Below are 25,514 nucleotides of genomic sequence, written 5' to 3' on the forward strand. Positions count from 1 at the left end.
TCATGCCGAGAGGCATTCCATTACCCCCAAAATAACTGACTACTGCTCCCATAATGCATAAACTACAATCCCATGGGGAATACCTGTAATCCTACTCAAGAGCATCCCCAATGGAATGGGTGCAGTGATGAGGGAAAGGAGGGTACCAACAAATATGAATCCAAAAGAAATGTTTTGTTAATAACAATAATAATAACAATCATTAAAAAAGTGAGAACAATATAAAATTCTTCAACCCTAAACCATCAAGAAATGTATGAAAAATAAAAATACAATAAAACTTATTCCTGGGCTTAGCCTTGAAATGAAAATGCCTGGGAAAAGAAGAGACAACTTCGAATTTCAGTAGAAAGTTAATCAGCATGAACCATGGATAGTAAAATATATTTTTAAGATGAACATAGTTTCAGAAACCTAAGTTTCAAAGGGGAAACAATGCAATTTCCAAAAAAAAAAAAAAAAAAGATATTTGGTTGAATATTCCAAAGCTTAGCAAGTGAAATAAAATTGCAAACTGGAGGAGTATGGTGAGCTTCAAATGTATAACATTAAATCTGTGTATTGCTTTTGGTAGAATTTTCATTCTCACAATATTAATTCTTCCTAATCAGGAACATGGGAGATCTTTCCATCTTCTGAAGTCCTCATCCATTTCTTTCTTGAGCTTTTTTTCTTAATGTTTGCATGTCATAGGTCTTTCACATCCTAGGTTGGTATCATTCCAAGATATTTAAATTTTTGGTCTTATTGAAAATGGGACAGCTTCATTGATTTCTTAACCTGTATATTTGTCCTTTGCATGTAGAAAGGCTACTAATTTTCATGTTTTGAATTTGTATCCTACCACATTTATGAAGGAATTAATCACCTGTAGAAATTTTGAGATGGAGACTTTCAGGTAACATATATATAGTATCATACCATCTGCAAATACAGCTAACTTGACTTCTTCCTATTCAATTTGTATACCTTTTATCTCTTTCTCCTGTCTTATTGCTTGGGCTGGGACATCTAGTACTACGTTGAAGTGTAATGATGATAGTGAGCACCCCTGTCTTGTTATCAATCTCAATGGGAACTCCTAGAGTCTTTCCATATTAAGTATTATTTACTTTTTATGGACTTAATTGTGTGGAGATACAAACCCTCCATTACTATTCTCTCCAGAATTTTGATCATGAATTGGTGGTGTATTTTTTACAAAATCTTTCTCTGCAAAAATTGAGATGACCATGTGCTCTTGTGATTGTTTATTTATGTGGTATAATATGTTGACCATTTTCCATTCATGCTTTCCTGGAATAAAACATATTTGACCAAGTTAGATAGAAAATGCTTTTGATATGTTGTTGAATTCAGTTTGAGAGGATTTTGCTCAGGATCTTTGCATCTAAATTCATCAGGGATATAGACCTGTAGTTCTTATGTTGTATCTTTGTCTGGTTTTGGTGTTAGAATGAAGCTAACTTAATATAAGGAGTTGGGGAGGATTCTTTGCACTCTAATTATGTGAAATAGTTTGAGAAAAAAAAAAAACTAGGTTCTGTTCTTTGATGAAGGTTTTATACAATTCAGCTAAGAAGCCACCTGGTCCTGGACTTTTCTTTGGGGGAAGGTTTTTGTTATCTTTTCAATTTCAATGGATATGATAGGTTTGTTTAGGAAATTAATCTTTTCTGAGTTTAGTTATTTTTTTAATTTTTTTAAATTTATTTATTTGAGAGCGACAGACACAGAGAGAAAGACAGATAGAGGGAGAGAGAGAATGGGCGCGCCAGGGCTTCCAGCCTCTGCAAACGAACTCCAGACACATGCGCCCCCTTGTGCATCTGGCTAACGTGGGACCTGGGGAACTGAGCCTCGAACTGGGGTCCTTAGGCTTCACAGGCAAGCGCTTAACCGCTCAGCCATCTCTCCAGCCCCTGAGTTTAGTTTTGTAGGTAATATCATAGCTACAGATGACTGGACTTCTGTTTGAATAGGAAGAAAAGTCAGTTGCAAAGGCAAGTAAGCTAGAAAAGAGATATTGAGGGAAGAGAGAGAAAGGGAAGGGGTACTTAATAGGATGGTATTGTATATATGTAAGTAGAAGAATAGATTAATGTGGGTGAAAAGGCCCAAGTGAGGTCAGGGAAAGAGACTGAGTAAAGAAAAGGCAGAGGGAAGGCTAGTCAAAATCTAAGAGGATATAAATAAATCATATGGAAACCAAATTTTTTGGACAATAGAATACTCAGGAGCCATAGATTCTTCCTAGAAAATTTTCAGTGCCAGGGATGGAATACCTTCCAGTGAGTTGTTGGCCAAGGAGGTCCCTGATGCCCCCAAAACATTACAGGTCATTGCTGAGGCCCTTGGTTCCTCACCAGGAATAGAAGGTAAGACTCTAATGCTGAAGACCCCAATATACTTGAGATGCTAGGCCAATGAGAAATCCTGCTGGAACTGAGCTGATAACCTCCTCCATGTAGACCTACTGACAGAAAGCTAGAAGAAGGCATTCTGCATGTAGTTCAATGGGAGAGAGAAATCCCCAGTGAAGATACTCAACAGTGGGCACTATATGCCTTATATTTTGCCCACCAGGCCAAATGAGCCAATGGGTGCAATAGTGGCACATCTGTCATGGTGGAAACCAACTGCCCGCTAATTGGACTGAAGGCCTGCTCCATAGGAGGGAATACATCCCTGATACTGAAAACCTAAAACAGGGGTAGTCATGAGCCCTAGGGGGTGTTACATCTGCTGCTGTCTGTCTAAATGTATATACTATGTTCATCAAAATGCCCAGTAAGCACTTCTCTTAATGTTCATACCTATATATTAATGCAATTCTCACTTTTGGTAGAGAACTTTCTCTTTTCAGATGGCAATGACCTTGGAATGACTCAGAAGGTATCATGGTGCTAGGAAGAAGTGACAGGAGTGCTCAGGACTGCAATATCTATCATACCTTCCAAGGCTCAGGGTCCATGCAGAAGAGGTGGCGGAAAGAATGTAAGAGCCAAAGGAAATATAGGAATCCTTTCAGTGTGCTCCTCCAGATTAAAAATGGCCTGGATATACATGGCCTCACAGTGCCTGATACTACCTACACAAGACTATCATAATAGGAGGAAAAGATCATGACATCAAAATAAAAGAGAGACTGATTGAGAGGAGGTAGGGATATGACAGAGAATGGAGTTTCAAAGGGCAAGTGGAGGGAGGGAGGTAATTACCATGGGGTATTGTTTAACATCATGGAAGTTGCTAATAATAAATAAATAAGGAAATAAATAGGCAAAAAAAACACTCTTCCATATCTTCCAGACTATCCAATTTTGTGAAGTAGAGGTTTTGAAAGTATGTCCTGACAATTCTTCAAATTTCACTGATGTCTGTTGTGACCTCTTCTTTTTCATTTCTGATTTTGTTAAGTTGAGGCTTCTCTTTTTTTTACTTGACCATCTTGTTTATTGTTTCAAAGAAACAGCTCTTAATTTCATGGATTTTTTCACTGTTTTCTTAGTTTCCAATTTATTAATTTCTGCTCAGATCTTGATTATTTCTTTCCATCTGGATTTCTTAGGGTTGGATTCTTTTTGTTTTTCCAAGGCCTTTAGATGGACATTAAGTTATTAATTTGGGATCTCTCTATCTTTTTTATGAAGGCATTTGGCATTATTAATTTTTCTTTTAGGACTATTTTCATTCTGTCCCACAAGTTTTGGTAAGTTGTGTTTTCATTATAATTCAATTCTAGGAATTTTCCAATTTTGTTTTGATTTCTTCTACAACCCTTTCGTTGTTTAAAGTGTATTGTTCAGTTGCCTGGAACTGATGGAGTTCCTGATGTGTCTCTTGTTAATTTAAAGCATGTGGGAAGTTACATCAATTGATACAATTCAGGAAGTTACATTAATTTTCTTGAATTTATGGAGGCATTTTTGATGGCTTAATATATGGTCTATTTGGAGAAGGTTCCATGGGCTGCTGAGAAGGATGTATATTCTGTAGAACTGGGGTGGGAAATTCTGTAGATGTCTGTTAGGTCTAGTTGACCTATGGTGGTGTTGAACTCTATTATTTCATTGTTGATTTTCTGTTTGGGTGATCTGTCTATTGTTTATAGTGGAGTATGAAAGCCCCCCATGTATGATTATGTTGTTTTCAAGTATGTTTTGTCTCTTAAGCTGTGGTGCACCTGTGTTTGCTGCATATACTTATGATTGGATGACTAGAAACTTCTTTACACAGTGTGTAGTGACACTACCTGCATGCACATGGTGGTAAATTTCACAACAGGGGAGAAAATTACAGGTGTGCTACAATAAATAGACATTTCCGTCAGGAGGAACATCAAATTTTCCATCAATTTCACAAGTAATAAATAAAATTCCACAAAGCATCTTGTAATTTTCAGTAAGCAAAGAGAAATTAATAATTATTCCCTCAAGTTTTCAACTATTAGATTATCATGTTTTGTTATCTAAACAATGGTGATATCTTTCAATTTTCATTTTTCCATTTAAAACAATCAGAATATATTATAAACATATATTATATAGCATTATATAGCGCGCGCGCGCGTGTGTGTGTGTTTGTCTATGGTATGGCATTTCTATTTTGAGAATTAATCTTTCAGTTCTTTGCCCTTTGATTTATCTCTCTGAATGGTCCTACTGTAGTCTTCTTCAATACACAGCTCAGTGTGGGTAGCCATTTATTGGACTGACCTACTGCTTTCTGTCAAAGCACTTGATTACCTGCCTGAGGCAAAAGCTAAAACCCTACTTCTGAAAATACCATATGCTGCCGAAACAAAGCACAGGGAGACCTGGCTGGAATTCAGAAGAAAGCCTGTTTCCAGACACTTACTTAGCTTGTCTAGTGTTAAAAAAAATAGTGTTACATGAGCTACTGAGTGAAAGAGCCCAACAACAGTCTGAGCAACCATAGGTTGAAGCGACTCAGAAACAAACACCCTGACAGGATCTATACACCTGTGCAATAGTGGCACACAGCCTCAGTGGGTAACCAATCGTTTTCTGATTGGATAAGAGATCCTCTCAGTATAAAGAAGCCCATATCTGGAATTGGGAACCAGATCAGAATCCTATGAAGACAAATATTATGTTCTCTAGTCAAGCTCTCACTGGTTTTTACATAAAAGAAAGGTTGCATACATCAAATTCTCCCTAAATTAATAATGCTTATCCCAATTAAACTACACTGACTTCATTCTCCATTGGAGGATCTATTCTTTTTTTTTTTTTCATAAAGTAGTGAGACCCTAAGAGATAAACTACCCCTCACACTTTAGCCAAGCCACAGTTGAAACCACAGAGGAACTGGGGAGATGAGCATGAGTGTTTATTCCATGCTGAACCTGGTAATCAGTACCAGGGTATAGAAGACAGACTCTGATGAAACTCAACACCTACCAAAGCAGAGATCCAGAGGCTCCCAAGTAGACTTAAAACTCACCTAGCACAACTCAGAGAATTTTGTTGAAGAAGGGCTGGAGAGATTGTAAGAGACATCATGCCCAGAAGCATTCCCTTCCCTCCAAAAATAACTGTTTCTTCTACAGTACATAAACCACAACCACATGAGAAATACCTGCAAACCTACCGAGGAGTGTCTCCAACAGATTGGGTGCAAGGATGAGGGAAAAGAGGGTACCATCATATGATGTATCCAAATGTTGTTAATAATTATTAATAATAAAGTTCTTTTAATCTTAAAAAAACTTCTTTCAAGTCCTAATGCCATTTGTTTTCCTTCATTTGCTTATCTTGCATTGATATTAATCATTAAAATTATTAAAGTTGTTAAATGTATGTTAGTACTTGGAAAATCACTGAGTACCTTCATGTTACACATTTTTGAAAATGTATTTAATATCGTTTACATATATTTTTAGTATACATACCTCAGAACTTGCCAGAAAATGTTAATAAAACTTAAAATTTGTTTATTCTGTTTGGGAATATCAAATACATCAATTTTTTTGAGAACATTAACATTAATATTATTAATATAATCCTAAAATAGATTTTAAAGTAACTTGGTAAAATATCTGGTGCTGTGTTTTGTATTTTGTATTATTTTGAGATAAAGTCTGGCTGTGTATCCCAGGTTGGCTTGGAATTCATGATCCCCTTGCTTCAGACTTATAAGTCCTGGGATGTTTATAACTTTTAACTAGAATTATCCTGATGTATCTAATAAGAATAAATTACAACCGAGATTATAAGCACTATCTTTTGTGCATTAAATGGCTGATGGCTATGTTAGTGACCCCTAGAGTGCCCCTGGATCTAGAGAGAAGTCCTAATGCCTCATTCCTCAAACCTTTGAAGTGAAGGCAATACTGCTGCCCATCCCTGGCATTTTGTGGATGTTTGGTACTGATTAGAACATCCTGTAGGCTGATGTGATTATTTTCCCCTGAAACCTACCCAGATTTATAGCAACTTTCAACTTCATCTATCTTCTTGGACACTTTCCGCTTTCTTCCTTGGCTGATCCATTATTAAAATACCTACTATATCCCAATTACAGGAGCTATCATTAGGGCACATGCTGTATTTCTACATGACCCCTCATGCTGTTACAAAGATATAATGATGACACTATATTGCTCTTTCTGGTGTCATTAATGCCTCACAGCTATCATAATAATCATCAATTACCACAAACTTTGTATAATTTTACACCTACCAGAGACACCTAGTTCAATCACTGCAGCTTTAATTGGGAACTAGAACAATAAATAGATTAGAGTGGAGGTTAAGCCCTGGAGAGCTATAGGTATGACCTAGGAGTTTAGGGTCATGGGTTCAGATGGATCTTAGTTCCTGATATTCAGAGCAACCCAACTCTATGTAGCCCAGATCCTTCTGGTAATAATGTTCTTTATTCTCAACAGTGCTCAGTAGCTCCTGACACTGAATCTCAACATGCAGACCCCAGTCCCTTTCTCCAATCTTTCCTCTGCCTTTGGCCTGCTCTGTATATCTATTACCCCCGCCCCTACAAAAACCTTGTCTATTCCCAGCATTACAGCTTCTTACATTCTGCCAACATCTCAGCTATCTATTTTGAGTCACCAAGGTCACCACAGGTTTGTGTTCTATAAGATATCAAAACCAAACTGTTCCTCAAATCATATGAGGGGCTTTCAATTGACAGAAAGCAAACACTTCTTATTTTTCCATTTATTATTGATTCTATAAGGCTTGCAAGCCCTGAGACCATGCATCAGTCTTGTATTATTCATATAAAATACCAGAGTTCATTACTAAAATCACATAAACAGCATATGTAACACTTGCATGATGTGGGACTGGAATGATGGCTCAATGGTGAATGTGTTTGCTGCACAAGCATGAGGATCTGAATTTAGATCCTCAGAACCCAAGTAAAACCTGGACATGGTGTGCATACCTATAATTCTAGCACTGGGGAGGCAGAGATGGGAGAATCTCTTGGGTATACCAGGCCAGCTGGTTTGTCCCATTGAATTATTGAGATCCAGATTTAGTGAGGTACCCTATATCCAAAAAATAAGGTACAAACAATTGAGGAAGACATTGGCTCTCGGTCTCCAAATACACCCCCACATACTTACAGCCACACCACACACATGTTCAAACATTCACTCAAGAGCACCACATACATACACATGCAAAAAAAAAAAAAAAAAAAAAAAGGTGAACAAAGAGGATCTTTTCATAGCTTATTCTAATGGAGACATAGTAACTAATGTGATGTAATGATAGAGCCTTTCAGGTGTGTTTTACTTAATTCAACCAACAAATAACTATTGAGAACCTTCTGTACAATAGATAAAGTTTCTAAACGTTGTTCAAACCAAAGAGAAACAATACCTACTCTTGTGAAGTTAACATTACACTACTCCTAATGATAATATTATATACTGCATTTTTATGTATTCATCTCCTGATGAGCATAATAGGTAAATAAAATGGGATAAAAGTACATAATTGAATTTTACCCAGGTATAAAAAAGAGGGAAATTATGGCATTCTTAGAAAATGGATGGATGTGGAAATTGTTATGTTAAGCAAAATAAGCCAGGCTCAGGAAAACATTACATATTTCCCTTCATGTGCAGAATATGAGAGAGTAGAAAGTAGTTTAAAGGAAGGAGTATGGAGAACGTAAGACAGTAATGAGAATGTGTATGTTGAGAATGCAGAAGATGAGGCTATATTTGGGTGGAGGAAGGAGACCAATAAGTGGAAGAGAGAAGAGGAGTGGAGTGATATTGCAAGTAACTAGGGGTGGAATGAAGACAAAATACAACAATGTATGTGTATGAAAATGTTACAATGAAACCCATTTCTTTATATAAAAAATTATAAAACATAAGTGAATAAATGTAACAAGAATGATGCCTAAGATAGGTAGATTATATTTATAAGAATACTAAAAATAAGAGTAAAAGCCTTTGTTTGCTGAGGCTCCCTATAGTTTTCATGCAGTGTCTAAAGAGGTCACAAAAACCCTAAGAGTTGATTGCTTCTATGGTGTTCTAGAACAATCTGAAGTTTGAAATGGGAAAACTGCTATCCCGTGGTTTTTCCTTTATCACTTCTTTGACAAATATTATGATGTTTCTTAGATATTAGTTGGCATCTAACTTAATGTGCTCCTTGCTGAAATGTCACAGTCTTCTTGGTAGCCTTAACAATTCCTTCTTCATTGCTCTGGGTGACACAAGTGTTATAGAGCCCAGGGTCTTAACTAAAAGTATCTGCACTTGTTTTTGCAAGATTGAGGGAATGTAAAGTGGAAATAGTGAGGTTGAAGCACATCCCTAATCAGTGATGAATGCAAGGAGTGGGTGGGTAAATCTCAGCCACAGTGTTTCTCAAAGCTCCCCCAATAAGACAGGGAATCCATGTTTCTAGCCCTTGCCCTAGCCTGGACTTTTAAGTTGTGTTTTTCTAACTCAGAGGAAGTGAAATAACCTGGCTGAGTTCTGAAACCAGAAAAAAAAAAAAAAAAAAGTAAGGGAATGTCCCACTTATGCTCTGGGAAAGCTGTTGTTCCTGGTTAGAGAGTTAAGCCTCGATCTATGAATAATAAGAGGCCCATGAGGATAAATGTCCCCCATGCTGAAGTCACAGAAATGAGAGTAATGTCATCATAGGGATTCCTACCATATTAATTACAATCTTTCTGGCTCCAACAAGTGTATGTATTCATCCATGTGTCGGTTATTAGTGGTTATATTACTTTTGAGGCAGAATTTTGCTGGCCTTGAACACAAAATATTTTTACCACTCCTGAATGTTGGGATTATTCAGTTAGAAAAAAGTTTAATTGAAATTAATTCCAATTAAAAAATATATTCAAAGATAAAACAACAGAGAAAGTAAAACATGTATATCCCTCTAGACTATGAGACATATATGCCCACAGGAAGCTGATGTAGACTTTCAGACTTGAAATCTTAAGAGTAATTTATTACAAAGCAATAGAAAACTAAAAGCAAAGTGACTCTTACATCCATGTGATCAGAGGACTAGTCCACATCTTCTGTTTATTCCTGTTCTCCATAACTTTCTTCTTTCCATAGGATCTCCATCCTCATGAACCCAAGCAGACAAAATTGCTTTGAATAAAACCTATAAGATAAAACAGAAACACCATAAATTCTATTAGAAGTTATGTCCCTCTCTTGCTATGGTTAAAATTTATGATTTTCTATGGGTTTCTGAAAATTAGCATGCAATGAGTCTTAGTTACTTGGAAACTTAGTTAACTAAGAAACTTAACCAAAAAAAAAGGAAGAAGGAAGAAGAGAAGCCTCCATATGGTCATTCTTTTAGCTGCCCAAGTATCTGGACATTCACTAGGCACCTATAGTGTTCAGAAAATTAGCTTGACAATATTATATAAAGACAGAACTTGCTTATATTCCCCAAGGGACAATTTTTGAGGCTCACAACATAATACTGGCATCAGGGCCCAGGGCCAGGCCCCAGTGTCTTTTAGAAGCAGTTTTGTGCAATGGCTCCAGTTCTGTCCCTATCCTTGTTTTGACTGTCAACCACAGCTCTGCCTTCATGTACATTCCCTGCACACTCCTCCTCTCTTGACACATGCTGCCTCTCCCCTGGTTTTCCTCTCCTGGACCTCATTTTCTGCTGCTTTAACTTCCACACTTAGTTCTACGCATGTTTCATCGATAAATATCTTCACTCATTTATCTCCCGATTCTCTCTAATCCCGCTTTCATGACTCTCCATCTTGAGAAAGCTCCTCTTTCTCAAAGTGCTCATGTGTCCCTAGGAGACTGTGTTCAGGCTATCTGCTTTTTGCCTATGGTGCAATCCTTCTGCCCTACCTGTCCCCATGACTCTCTCACATCCAAGTTAACTGTTTTACAACCCTGAGTGGCAGACACCTTTTTGTATGGGCTCTGAGGTATATATATATGTGTGTGTGTGTGTGTGTGTATATATATATATATATACATATATTCTGTTGATCCCAGATTTCTATCAATCTGTCCTCCAAAGGAATAATAAAATTAGGAAAAATATAATGACAAAATTCCAATACACCTAGACTTTGGAAAACAGTTACCTTTAAAACTTCCTTCAGATTTAATTTATCTGCTAAACAGTAGTCAGGCAAGCATCAGATTTTAGTTGAGTACCTTTATGTGTAAATATACTGTTATGAAGTCTGGGGAGATGAGCTCAGTTGTTAGACTGCTTGCCTTGTAAGACTGGGGACATGAGCTTGATCCACAGAACCCACATGCAAAAGCTGGTATAATGATGCACTTGTAATCTCAGACAAATCCTGGGGCTTGCTGGCCAGTCAGTTTTAGCCCACTTGTTAAGTTCCAGATTAGTGGGAGATAATGTCTCAAAAAAGGTTGGCAGTGCCAGAAAAAATGACACCTGAGGTTGTTCTCTGTCCTCTTCATGCATGTGAACCCACATAAACTTGTGTGCATACACAAACACACACACACACACACACACACACACACACACACACTTTTGTACCCTGGAGAAGATATACAGGCAGTGTTCATGCCCTCCAGGCACTAAAAACAGCTAAGGGGGCAAGACAGACACATGACAATTGAGCTGACAATAGCAGGACAATATATGCTCCTTATTTCCTTTTTTAAAATAATTTATTTATTATTTGAGAGAGGTGAGGAGGTGAAGGGAGAGAGATAGGGAAGAAGAGGCAGATAGAGAGAGATAATGGGCATGTCATGGCTAACAGCCACTGCAAACAAACTCCATGCACCACTTTTTGCATCTGGCTTACAAGGGTAATGGAGAGTAGAACCTGATCCTTAGGCTTTGCAGGCAAGCACCTTAACTGCCAGGCAATCTCTGCAGTCCCATATATCCTCCTTCTAAAAATATACCTATTGATAGTGAAGCTACAACATGAATGATTAAATAAACCATGAAGATGTTCTATACCAAGAAGTCAAACCTGGGTTTCCCACTACCATATAAAATATGAAAATTCATGATCTTTGGGCAGCTAAGTTAGGAAAAGACTACACTTTGTTCTTTCAATGCAGTTGCTGGCTAGCCCCCCATATGGTAAGTGGGAATGCAATGGAGCTTCTGACTCTCCTTTCTTTCCTAACCAGGATGCTTCTTACAGGACACAGCTGGTGCTATACTCCACCTCCACACCCCGGACAGATATGCACATTGTAAGGCCTCTTTACTAGGACCAGGGAAGAGTGTTCACAAATAGAATTTAAGGAGTCTAAAACTTATGGAATTGAATGCAAATTGTGGTGCTTTGTATGACTAAGCTTGTTCTCTGTCAACCACAGTTCCATATGGATTTCTAAGAGCCTTAGAAGCATTTATAAAAGTGAGGATGGGCCATTACCTTGATGGCATCCTCATTAGACTGGGGTGTTATAATCACCCTGCACCCCGAGTTTCCTTGTGTGTGCATCTCCTCCCTTTCTCTTCTCCTATTGCATGGTATACCACAAAAACCTAGACCAGATGTCAGCATCATGCTCTTAAATATGAGCAGAACGGCTCTCTATAAATTGCCCAGTCTCAGGTATTCTGCTACAGCAACAGAAAATAGAGTGATGCTTCTGGCAAAGCTTTAATCTAGCCAAACCTATCTCTATTACCTATGTAGTATATCTAAGCCACTGCCAGAAACCATTTAGGGGAAGGAGTTTAAATTATTCCCACCAATTTGGGAAACAATTTGGCATTATCTTTAAACTTGTATCTTCTCAATGAGCATGCAATTTCATTCTTAGGTAAATAACTCAGAGAACTTGTATATATCCAAGAAGAGGCATGCATGAGACTGGCCATCCAGCATTTTTGTAATAGCAAAGACAACAAAACTGTGAACAGTAAGTAGAAATAAATGAATTACATCTCTAAGCAACAATATGGATATGGTGAGTAAATACAGTATGGAACAAAATTAAGTCAGAGAAGAACACATTCAAAATATTGTAAAGCTTAAAGCCAGGCATACCAGGCAGTATTTTGTTCAAGGCTACATAAGTATGTGGTGACAATATATGCACAGCACTTAAACACACACACACACACACACACACAGGACAGGCACAGAAGCCTAAAGGATGGTTATATTTTAATGACAGGAGGAAGATTGTTTACTTTTAGCAATATTCATATTAACTTCTTTACTGATTTTAATTCAATGTTTGGTTTTATACATTGAGTCTTCAGTACTGGGACAGGGACCAATCATATTTAGGTAGTTTAATTTTTAAATTTTAATTTTTGATACTTTTACACAGGTACATGGTGTATTTTTGTCTTATTACCCTCCAATTACCTTCTTTTATTCCCCTCCCCTTTCCATTAAGCCCATTTCCTTAATTAATCCCAATCCTACATTCATGTCTGGTTTGTGTTGTTTGTTTACTTTTGGGGTGTTTTTGTTGTTGTTTTGATCTGCATACTGGGAGAAAGGCAGTTGTGTTCTTCAGTGGTTTAGCCATTGGTAAATTGCCATATTTCAGTGAATAATCTTGCTCCATACTCCAGTAAATACTATACCCTCATAATACAGTAAATAGACTTCCCCATAGAACAGTCAATATTACCCCCTCCATGATCATGTCTCACTTTTAAGGTGAATACAGAATAACCTCCCAATTATTTTCCACTAAACCAAAATACTAATGCCCTTTTACCCCACCTTAAGCTTTAAGTGACTGAAAAAAAAAATATATATATATATATGTATTTACACATACTAATTCTGAAATTTTTCTTTTGGAAAATTTTCCTTGTAAATTGATTCCTCTTTGTAACTCTAGCACAACAAAAATAAAATACAATAAAAGCAATGAAGTTGACTTTCAAAATGATTAACTCAGAAATGACTGTATCCAAAAGTCAACCCTGAAAAATATAAGTGGACCATTTCCCCCTCTCAGATTTTTTTTTTAATTTCCTATTTACTATTACATAATGTGTTTTGAATATAATCTCTCAGAATTTTCTTTAATATCCCATTTCCCTTTCACTGAACCGAGTAGAAGTGGAAGATTTCTAACTAATCTCTATTCTATATTTTAAATATTTTATTTGTGTGCTTATTATTTATGTATGTATTTATTATTAGGGAGAGAGAGAGAATGCAAATGAATGCCAGATGCCTGCACCTCCTTGTACAACTGGCATTACATGTGTACCAGGTAATCAAACTTGGGTCCTTAGGATTTACAAGCAAGTGCCTTAGGCACCGAGCAATTTCTCCAGCCCTATCATTCTATTTTGATGTGCTTTTTGTTCTTCTCTGTCTGCTATGATGAAATGTTGATGATCCTAATGTTGCAGAGGTTGTTAATGACAGGTGTGGTGGAGTCCTGAAGGCAACAATGACTTCAAATCTGGAAGGAGAACATAGGCACAAGACCAGCTAGCCAAAGTTAGACTAGAAGTCTGCTTTTTAAATCATTTCAAACTGGAAGTTAATAAATAGAATTTCTGGTAAACTGTGCCTAAAGAAACTGCTGAAGTTTGAGAAGCCAAATAGGACCTCCACCATATCTAATGAACATTGGTGACCAGCAAAGCCCACAGGGATGTATGGACTATAGATTCCCACTTACCAGGAATTTATCCATCTCCTCCACATTTTCCAGTTTTATGGAGTAGAGGTTTTAGAAATAAGTCCTAATGATTCTCCCAATTTCACTTATGTCTGTTGTGATCTCTCCTTTTTCATTTTGAATTTTGTTAATTTGGAACCTCTCCTTTTTTTGCTTGATCAAATTGGTCAGAGGTTTGTCAATCTTGTTTAGTTTTTCAAAGAACCAGCTCTTTGTTTTGTCAATTGCCTTAATTGTTTCCTTGGTTTCCAATTCATTAATTTCTGCTCTGATTTTAATTATTTCTTTCCTTCTGGAGCTCCTTGGGTTGGAATTTTCTTGCTTTTCCAGTGCCTTTAGGTGGATGGTTAGGTTATTGATTTGGGATCTTTCTGTCTTTTTTATGAAGGCCCTGAGTGCTATGAATTTTCCCTTGAGAACTGCCTTCATTGTGTCCCATGTTTTGGTGTGATGTGTTCTCATTGTCATTCAATTCCAGGAATTTTGCAATTTCATTTTTTATTTCATCCACTATCCATTTATTGTGCTGTTCAGTTTCCAGGTGCCATTGGGATTCTTGGTGGGTCTTTTGTTGTTGATTTCTAGCAATATAGCATTGTGATCTGATATCATGCAGGGAATTATGTCAATTTTCCTAAATATGTGGAGGCAGTCTTTGTGACCCAGTATATGATCTATTTTAGAGAATGTTCCATGGGCTGCTGAGAAGAATGTGTAAAAGGGGAGGCTCCATCAGACTCTTCCCTGCACTGGAGGAGGCCATCAAAGTGGAGAAGGGAATAGAATGCAGGTTACCACCTTAACAGATAGCCAAGAGTCAGGAGGCTATAGATATTCAGGATAACACCTGTGCATCACTTTCAGCAAGCTCATGGCATCGGTCTCTGACGCCCCACCCTGGTGCAGTTGCTCCTCTTTCCATACATAAAAGCCAAGATGAGGGAAAACAGGGGATATTAGTTACCTCTGTAGTTATTCTGGAAGAAAGAGAAGCTGTAAAATAACCCCTCACCTGCAGCCGATATTATAGAGTCTCATCTCTGGTACAAAGAAAACAGCCTTCAACAAACCATACCTGATATCATGTGCTTTTATATGTTACTGTTATTGTTCTGTTTTCATATGTTCTTAGAATATGTCTCAAGAATATTTTAGCTTTTAAACTCTGACCCTTAGATTGTTACGTAAATTTTTAAAAATAAATTACTTGTACATCAGTGTCTATATTAATAAAAATAATCTGTAATCTGTACTTATTGTTCCTGCCCAGAACAACTTATCAGTTTGGTGCAATTTGATTTCATGACTTCCTGTTTCCCCACCTTCTTGATGTGGGAATATGTTCTGTTCTTTGTTTTTTCTTTATGAGGAATGAGAAACTCTGATAAGGATTTTGGTTCATTTCATTCTTGTTAACTGCATCTGTCCTAGAATGTGAGCAGTATCCCACTCTCTCTCAAGACACAGGCATTATTCCCTACACTGGCCTTCCCTGGCTCATGACCATAGTGTGGTGTTCATCCAGCAAGAGTAATCTCCAGTTGGCCACTAGTCATTTTATCTATCAATATAAACTCACCGCCATGATCCCATCCCTTTCAAAGAGACTCAGAAGTAAATAAATGTTTAACTTATTGAAATAGGACCATGCTGAGCTGTTGTAGCCTAAGAAATAGGCAAAGTTGGGATGTGGTGGTTCATACTTGTAATCCCCAGGAAATGAAAGCAGAAGGATCAAGAGTTCAAGGCCAATCTAGAATATATAGCCAAATCCTGTATTTAAAAAAAAGGTAAGAAGTAAGGTATGGTGTCTCAAACCTTAAATCCCACACTACCACTGGAGAAGCAGAGATAGGAGGATCCCTGTGACTTTGAGGCCAGCTTGAAACTACTGAATGTGTTCCATGTCAGCCTGGTCTGGGGTAATACCCTATCTCAAACAACAAAATATGGTACGAAATCATCATTTCAGTAATCTAAAGAGAACATGAAAAACAGGTCTGGGGATTCAAAAGCCAGACTGAGTGGCTCACATTAGAAATATGACTTAGAGTAAGTGTAGGATCTTCACTAAGATTTCTCTTAATGGGTAAATGTGTGTATTTTCTTCTCAGAGTTACAGTTGTAAACTTAAAGGAAAATTTGTGAAGGTAATTGGCTTTGCAGTTATAGATGAGGGCAAGGGGCACATCAGGTGGGCTGGGATAATGAGCAGGACTTGTGATTCTGGGAAAACAGGTACTCTTGATGGGTGAGGTTTAGTGAATACACTCGCACTTGTTCACAGCCAATTAGAAAGAAGAAATAAAGCTTGATCATCTTTGTGCCCAATTACAGTTGAAAGATTAGAATGTATTAGGGTACTACTACCACTGATATTCTTTAAAAAAGTTATTATAATCTTTGGTCAGATTTCATTTTTCTGGTTGTAAAAAATAACAAGCTAAGAAAAGGAAAAAAGAATCTCAAACTTAAGTATTGTTTTGAATTTATCAAGAATTCTTAGAACTGGTTATATGGTAACAGGAGAACCTAGGATGGCACTGCAGGCTAGCATAGGTTCTTCACATTTGTTAATGACTAACCCAAACACAGAGACAGCATCAAGAATTACCCAGTTGTGTCTTTCGTGGTATCTATATGTGCCTGAGAGAGTCTGTGCTTTATATAAGAAAGGAGAATCTAAATAGAATAGAGATATGGAAAGAGGAAGAGATTCATTGGAGGAGGCATCAGGGAGGGGAATTGATTGTGGTGGAAGGGTAGCTTGATCATAATATATTGTCTATATGTGTGGAAATTATCAATATGTTTTTTTAAAAAAAAAGAAAAAGGAGGTATTCTGTAGTGAGTGATGAGGTGAAAAAAACAAACAAACAACTGTTTATCTAATATATAACTTAAATAAAGATTTGGTCCACTGGAAGGTAGAAAACCACCCCCTGCCCAGGTCTCTCTCTTTTTTTTTTTTTTTTTTTTTTCATTTTTTTCCAAGGTCGGGTCTCATTCTAGCTCAGGCTGACCTGGAATTCACTATGTAGTCTCAGGGCAGCCTCAAACTCAAGGTAATCCTCCTACCTCTACCACCTGAGTGCTGGGATTGAAGGTGTGAACCACCACACCCAGCAACACAGGTCTCTGTTTTGAAATGCCTGGAAGTGATTTATGGAGTCAGTAAAAGCTCATCACTGCTATTCTTGACTTGGCTCCAGTCATACAAAACACTAGGCATTGAAGTACCTTTCCTTTTATGTGTCTCCAACCCTTGTTCATTGAGTGACTGCATGAGTGAGCATATGAATGAATAATAAAAAGAAAAGTACTAGGACCTAATCAAGCAGGTAATAAGGCTACGTGAAAACTGCCATTTGTTTATTGTCTATTTCTTATGAAAGAATCTCTTCCTCCTGCCAAGAATGAGAACTCAGAAAAGGAACATAAATTCACCCACTTGTACTTCTATTCTCTTTCTCAAAGAAAGAGCTTCTTCGTAGGTTCAGATGATTTGTAGATGTTCAAAGAAGTAAAAAGAGGGAGGAAAGATACAAAGATACCATTTTTGTTCAGAGACCTACTTGAATTTCCCCTTTCCTATTCTTGTGGAGTGCTTCATGAAGTCTCTGTAAGGTACAGTTAGTCTAAAGTCAGAGTTCCAATAGTATAATGAAAAAAGAAGTAAGCTCAATTTTCAGTTCTATGAGGGCAGGATTAGGAATGCCTTTTCAGTGTGATATTCTCAAAATCCAGCAGGATTCTGTGTTAGCTGAATACTTTACAAAAAGAAGGAAATATAAAGAGTAAGAAAAGGACAGACTTTTTAATCTTTTGATTAATTTAGCTAAGCATTTATCAATCTTCTTATTATATGTTATTTTTAATTTTTATTACAATTGAGTGTATGTGTGAGTAGAATGTATATGTATGGGCACCCATGTCACAACATGCTTGTGGAGGTCAGGAGACAACCTCAGCATGTTGATCTTCTCCTTCTAGCTCGTGTGAAAGAGAATTTTTATTTTTTTGTTGTTTTGTTGCTTGGAAGGCCAGATTGTCTGACCCTTGAGCTTCAGGATTCTCTTGATCAGGTCTTACACTGCCATGGGCAACCAGGGATTACAAATACAAGCACTTCTCCCCAGCCCAAAGAGAATAGTTCTTAGACCTCTGAAGCAAAGGAAGTGGACCAACATAACCAATACACTTCACAGCATCCTCTCTTTTTCTCTCAGTAAACCCTTTCTTAGAATTTTTTGATAATTCCTGGAATATAAGATAGAGTAGAACTGTGTGTCAAGTATTTTGCAGAATCAGCACTAACTCAAGTGGACTCTTTTTGTGGGTTAGGATCTTCTTAGTTGTCAGGATGCTTACATACACCCAACTTCCACTAGTGGGAGAATGTGCTATGCCTGGAACTGCTCCAGATTTGCTCCAGCTGAACTCCACACAGCTCACTCTAGAATCAAGTATAGATGGAGAGAGCTGTCTCTTTTGTTGCCAATGCTATTGTTTGTGCAATCTCTTACAAGGCTTCAGAGAAGACCTAGTCTCTATTAACTACTTTGCTCATCACCGAGACCAAATGCATGACAAGAAGCTACTTAAGACATACTGGTCTAATTTATTTCATGGTTGGAGCGGATGCTCTTCATCATGGCCATAGGAGGGCCTGAAGGTAAGGGCTCTGTGGAGGCTGAAGAATGCAGCAGCTGCATGTGTGCATAGCAGAAATGGAAGCCAGGCCATGCTATAAACCCAAGGACCACCCCCCCCAAAACAAAAACACTTAGTGTTTCTCTTCCTCCAACAAATGCCTTCCTTCATAGGACTCTAAAACCTCCCCCAACAGTAACAGCAGCTGGGAAACAAATGCTCAAGAACACCAGTCAATGGGAGACAGGTGCATTTAAAATAGGATAGCATCAAAATAGCAGTGTAGGTAAACTTCATTCTCAGTCTCCAAGCTTAAACATGGAACATGGATGGATAATTAAAAGACAATAAGAACTCTATTCTCTGATGCTTTCCACACAACGCTACCATTAAGTCATAGGAGCCAGTTGCCTGCAGCTTATGTTTCATGTTCATTCTATAGTAATAGCTAAATAAGAATTCAAGGTGAGTAAATCTCCTAACCAATAAGAAAGTCATGGGTCTTTTAAATAGAAGATCTGTCCACAGGAGGCTGGCATCACTAATGACGTGCTACATTCCACCATGCAAGCATTCACGCATGAATGTTAGCCCCTTATTTATCTACTAAAGATCCTTTTGCCCTGAAATCCTTGACTTACATTGTTATGTTATTCCCCAATGCCAAATTCCAGATGGACTGGTGACAGTACATTCAATGAATTTTAGAGAAGTTAGCATAGCTGAATTTAACCTTAACAGCTATAAGAACTGCTTGACTAAGTGGAACCATGCCATAGTGACCACATAACCAGTGAATAGAGGTTGGTTATAAAAAGTGCATGCTGGTGCAGTGTAAGCAGTTCATCTTATATCCTGAATAGTGAAGAGAAACACTCTGAAAGCTTTTCCATGTTCCCTGGAACCATTTGCTATTGCATTATAAAGTGATAATTGGGAAAGTTTAGGGAATGTCTCTGTTAAAAGTGAAGAGATCAGCAGATCAGATTGTCAAGCCTGTCAACGTGGGGGTTCTACCAAAGCAGGTTTGGAAGATCCCTCCAGAGGTTTTGCAGGATATTGTAGGGGTCAACTGATCTCACTCATGCTTGTCAAGCTTGGATGTACCCCATATGAAAATCCCCCTAACTATGGAAAACCATACCCAGAAGGATCTATAAAGGATAATTTCAATTACTGGACTTTCTTAAAGAAAAACCCCAAGGGAAAACCACAGTTGTCCCCTGCTGCAAGCAATGAGGAGTCCACAGGGGGGTAAAGCCAGGTCTTCTATCCTTTCACCAGTCTCCTTACACTAAGGGAGGAGTTGTCACATACATTGGGACCTCTGCTGAGTAGCATTCTTCTGGTCCCAAGGGCATGAATAGCCTGAACTAAAGCCCAGAAGGAATGACTGCTTTCGTTACAACTGTTCTTGTATTTTCTTACCAAATTCCAAACTTAGATTTCAAAGGAAGGGTTAAAAATTATATCTGATACTTGATGGACACAGAGGAAATACAACACATTTTGACAATGTAAAATATAATATAAATAAATGAATAAATAATTGTTGTAAAAGTTATTTATTTTAAACACATTTGCACACATTTTGGCAAATGCTGTTTAACAGATACACATTCAGATATGCAAACATGAATTTAACAGATATCTCCATAATAGATATTTATCATCAGGTCTTAATAATTTATGATATAAGATGTGTGTAATGTATGCATTTATTATAATACCTTTCTGTATTTTACTTAAAATTATCATTTTCTCCTAAGTTCCTAGGCTCAATTTTGCATAAATGCTTTTTATATATCCATTTTTGACTTTATCATGAGTCCTTGTTCATTTTCAGTGCTCATAAGCTTGTGCTTCAATTCCTTCAGTTGCTACTAAATATTGACAAAGATAAAACAAACTTAGCTATTTCACTAATTACCTCTTCGTCTATCCAAGTTGTTAACGGTGGCTATTCCAAGAAGAAGATGTCATCACAGGATAAGGATGGAAGCACAATAGCATTTCTAGTACTAATACGGAGGCCATGAAAGATTTCAGATGAGCAGAGCCTGGTGGGATTGGCATGTTGGGTGATTAGGTGAACAAAGAAAAGAATTAGGTCATCCCTAGGGGAGGCAATATGTAATTACATTGCACTGCACAGAGCAGCAGTTGGAAGAAATGTGGAGTTAGAAGTCAAAGGGTTATGAGTTAGTTCTTAGGATAAAGCAACACTTAAAGGAAGGGAAAAGGTATCTATAGCAGCCCTGGGCAGTAAACGCTTTGGTCTGTGGGTTATTAGGAAGGTGAAGAATATGCCATAAAGTTATTGACAAAAACATATCATGTATCTTATGAGCTTCTACCATACAACCTAAAGTACATAGCTGGAAAATAAATGCTATCCACACAATCCTCTTTTGCCTAAAGACACAATTTGAAGGAATAGTTTGTCATGGCTGAGATCATTCTAAAGGATCAGGAGAAGATCAAATGGAGCCAAGGTTTGGGGGCAGCCCTTTCTCAAGATTAGGACCTTCTCCCTTATCCTTACCCCCAAAACTGTAAGAATATTATGAGATCCAAAAGTTACTTTGATATATGGAATTAATTGGTCCTTAGATGGCAGCAGTGTTTTTCCCTTAAGGACATGGAAGGCACTCTGAACCCCACTGTTGGATAGATTGGGTTAGCTGGTTCTGGAGAATGGACTGATTCTATACATTGGTCATGACTCCTTGCCATTGTAGGGAGAAAGCCTAGATGAGAAGATCACTGCAAAGACTCTGTGTGGAAGTGTGCTTATCTGTAGAATTTTAGATTAAGACAGTGAAGCCCTTCTTCCTACTTTCACTTTTTTCCTGTTAAGATACCAACTCATAAGGAAAGACTAGCTTTATGCCCAAATCCATTGTAGATGCTCCTCCACTGTGTTCTCAGATTATCACAATATTTGCTCCATCATCTTGTAACTGACAATGTGCTTGCCACTAACTGTATCCTCCACTAAGTATAAGTTATTCGGAGTAGAAACATGATCTTTTACAACACTATATTCTCAGATCTTAAGGCATATAATGAATGTTTGTTGCATGAGTATGTATGTAAACTGAATCATTTGATGTTTGCTCTCTCTACACACCTGGACAACTGCCATGTCCCTGGTTCTGTCACTAAGACAATAGTAGATGACACATTAGCATCCACATGTTATAAACCACAATGTTCTCTTGTTGCTGTTACCTTCTCATTGATGGGACAAACGACAAGACCAAAAGCAGCTATGCAAGGAAAGGGCTTATCACTGGCATGTAGTTTGAAGGAGAAGTTTCATCATGGTAAGGGAAGCATGGCAAGAACAGGCAGCGGGCTTGCATCCTCACATATCAGCAGAAAGGTAGTACAGAGAGTTAGCTTAACTATCACTGGCAAGGAGGACTGGATTATAAAATCCCAAGGCCCAACCCCAGTGACACACCCCCACAAGGAAGGCTCCCCACAACCAACATTTCACCAGCTGGGGATCAGAGTTATGCAAGGTCAGGTTACATTCAAGTCACCATGGCTCTCAACCTACCACTTCTTCAGTCAGCATTTAACCATGCTTGATAGTTTTAGAACAAAAGAAATGTGCATTCTGCAGCCTTCAATGCTCAATATCCAAACTGTACACTAGCACATCATCACGCTTCCTAAGGTGTGAGGTCTGTGGGTTGTTCTCTACGAGCACCTGATGTCTTTTTTTCTCCCTTTTATTTCTTCTGTTTATCTGAGCTCAGAACCAACACACAAGTACCTACCTATGACAGACGGGCATGAATTTATCCTTACTTACATGGATATGTAAGGGCAAACTTTGTGTCTACAGAGTGCCTTGGCTGAGTCTAGCGAGGAATAAAGCCACTAGGCACTGGATGCAGAAAGAGATAGAAAGTAATTGGCAGAGGCAGAACTGTCCTTTTCTTATTCTGTTATAAATAAACTCCCACAGTAGAAACTTGTTAACCTCAGTCCTTGCCTTCACATCTACTTATATGCAAGACCTCCCTCGACAAATCAATCTTTACACTGCAGCAGCACTCTCTTGACAAGATATGTTTGGCTTAGCTACTGTTGATATTTGTTCTTGAAATCTCAGTTGTGTGGCGTGGCACACTCTGAGAGCTGGATGGAGATGCTTAGTTTATATGCACAGAGGACAGCCAGGATGCAAACACAAAGAGACGGTCCACAGCAGGGCAGCTGGAGTGGCGGGAGCTGAACAGCACTTAATATGTTGTGATGTATTGAATCTATGAAACGCCTGTTCAATAGTCAGTCAAAGTAAATTTAGAAGGACACAGGAAAGGGATTTATTTTTTCATCATTGTAAAAATGTTCATTATTTCTTATGCTGTTGGTCATGCATGAGTGGTGTCCCAGTGCCCTTAGACTCCCCATCAGCACCATCGACAGAATCAGGTGAGGTTTGCTCAATATATTCAAGTCCCCAGAGAGTCCAGGCTTTATTGTTACTTTGGGATTAAGTTGTTTTTTTTTTTTTTTTTTTCCCTGGATTTTATTCTCTGAAAAGAATGAGCTAGCATGCTTGATACTCCCCCAAGGTAAATTACTTGATCCCTTCTGTTCTCCTCCAAATGTGATTGGAGCTTTTCCCAAATTTGAATGAGATGATTCACATCCATGTCTGTTTTGCTCATCACACTTTTTGGTGCAGAGTCTGTATCTCTCTCTTCTATGTTTCCCAGCAGAGAGGCCCAAGGCTGCTCAATGGGAAATCCTCACAAAATGTTTGCTGAATAAGAAATATTCAAATCCCTGAAAAACTGTCTATTTGAAACAGGAAATAAAAAGGTAAACAGAAGCTATTTGGAGCTAACATGAGAGAGAAATGCAGACATTATTAGATTATTAATTAAATTTTAATTCTGCTGTAAGTAGTCTCCAAAGAAAAATGCTATTTTAAGTGTTGTGCCCTAGACAAGCCATCATGTAAACACTTGCTGTGGGGATAGTTATATCCTAGTTGACATGGGAGAATAATTGAACCAAACATGCCCTGTACCAACAAGAACAGAGGGTGCCATCTGGGAAGACAACGCCGATGCAAGCAGATCAGTCATGGCCAGAGGGAGAGGAGAAATAGGAAGAACTGAAAGAGGTCAAACAGAACACAATCCTTGAGCTACTGTCATTAAGGCATTAAGAGGTTAAAAATGCATTGCACTGAAGTTTTACTTAATAAATAGCATGAGGTAAGAATAAATTGATAAACACTGCTATTTTGCAAGGAATGAACAGAAATGTTCTTTAGTGCTCACAGAGAATCCTCAGATGGCCAATGTTCCTAAGAATGACCAGTGTCTTAAGAGGAGCAGCATAGCTGGGGTGTGGCCCATGTCAGTAAACCCCACACTCAGGAGAGTTCTCTCTTCAACAAATAGATAGATATTTGAGGCACTCAGGACACTGTCTCATATCTCTCAATGTTTATTTCCACATCATAGGAAGAAAAGATTAAAATACATTTAAGCATTTATCTATGCACATTTTAACATGGGGAGTAAGGTTGTGTATAAGTAGAAAATTGTGTGTGGCAGGTTGGGGAGAGGATCATCAGCAGAACATGGGTTCATGGGAACATTTGAAATCCCACATTTCCTCAGTCTTTCAACTTGGAAGTTCACTGGACCAACCTGGGTAAGAGTAACTGCAGGTTACATGGTGGGCATCCTCAATAACTGTACATGTGATCAGGCCAGAAGTGCTTAGAATGGGATAAGAGAATTGTGGCATGCTGTATACTAAGAACTAGTTCTAAAATATGTGTATAGGACTCATCTGTTCCAAGATGAGAAAACAGAAAATGAGAAGGAAACCTAGACAAAGAACCTCTGGGAATCTTCTCCTATAGAGTGAAGAGTTTCTCAATAGGATTCAAGATAGCATACCTTTCTGAGTAGATATATACCATGAAAATCATAAGAAACAAAAATGAAGATTAATAGGGTAATTAGTGTATAGAAGAAACAGAAACTAAAATAAGAAGAGTGGTGGTACATATGAAGAAAGTAAATTATTTGTGAACTGCAAAAGATTCAATCTCCAATTTGGAGGGTGAAGTTCAGAAATGGTCATGGATAACCGGGACTAGAAATTTGAAATAGATTATATGTTATAGAAAAAAGCCAAGATGTATCAGCAATATGTAGATTGAGTGTGTTTCTAAAGAAGAAAGAACAAAGAATGCAGGATGTCACATGAAAGACAAAGGTAATTATTTAGCTTGAGAAAAAATATATACAAATTGAAAAGTCCACAGTATAAAGCAGAATCAATGAAGAGAAAACTAAATTCAGATGCTCACCTGGCAATTCCATCATGGTTTCAAATCTTTGGAAAACTGCTAACAGTAAACAGGCAACATTCAAAGACACAAAATTCATGTTGTCATCCAAGTTCATCTTTGTAAAGTAAAATGCTAAGGGCAAGGTTACAAATGTGTAACATACTATTGAGAAAATTTTGAAAAATTTTTTCCAGGATGCAGTTGACTTTCACTTATAAATTTCTCCTCAGTCAGGCATCCAACATCTCTGAGGAGACACTTAGAAATTTAATAGATTTTACCAAGATAAGAAGCAAAAACCAGAGATCAAAGTTATAAAGCCATGCAAGTCAAATTAAATAAAATAGTGCTTTAAATAAATATAAACCAGAGCCCAAATACTTTTAA

General features: G+C 37.8%; 1 pseudogene; it reads left to right on the forward strand.

Moving 5' to 3' along the window:
- The first annotated feature begins 12,433 nt into the window (after positions 1–12,433).
- LOC101611807 lies at positions 12,434–20,026 on the forward strand (annotated as a pseudogene).
- Positions 20,027–25,514: the final 5,488 nt, after the last annotated feature.

This window comes from Jaculus jaculus, chromosome 15 (assembly GCF_020740685.1).
Source record: "Jaculus jaculus isolate mJacJac1 chromosome 15, mJacJac1.mat.Y.cur, whole genome shotgun sequence".
NCBI lineage: Eukaryota > Metazoa > Chordata > Mammalia > Rodentia > Dipodidae > Jaculus > Jaculus jaculus.